The 212-nt window shown below is 38.7% G+C and overlaps 1 protein-coding gene across 1 annotated transcript in view; it reads left to right on the top strand.

Moving 5' to 3' along the window:
* The window catches only part of ephb4b (eph receptor B4b), a gene marked incomplete at its 5' end in the record, with an annotated part of 33,953 nt that overhangs the window by 13,482 nt on the left and 20,259 nt on the right, over positions 1–212 (top strand). The gene's annotated exons all lie outside the window — the stretch shown is intronic.

Genomic DNA, 212 nt, shown 5'->3' with positions numbered 1-212 from the left:
GAAAAATGAATAAACAGCTTGAATATTCGATTTCTACACGTGGGCGGGAATTAAATGCTTCTTTCTGCTGATTGGTCAGCCGACGATCCATCATCAGTATCATCAGTTCTTCTGCAGTATCACGCAGCAGAATAATAGTCCTCCGCTGCTGCAGTTGTTAACCCATTTAACCCATTTTATCAATTTCATATTTTTCTCATCAAACAGACTAA

The sequence above is a fragment of the Sinocyclocheilus rhinocerous genome, unplaced genomic scaffold (genome assembly GCF_001515625.1).
Source record: "Sinocyclocheilus rhinocerous isolate Xijiao unplaced genomic scaffold, SAMN03320098_v1.1 scaffold2428, whole genome shotgun sequence".
Lineage (NCBI taxonomy): Eukaryota > Metazoa > Chordata > Actinopteri > Cypriniformes > Cyprinidae > Sinocyclocheilus > Sinocyclocheilus rhinocerous.
The sequence above is the reverse complement of the archived record's forward strand: the minus strand, read 5'-3'. Positions and strand labels throughout refer to the sequence as shown.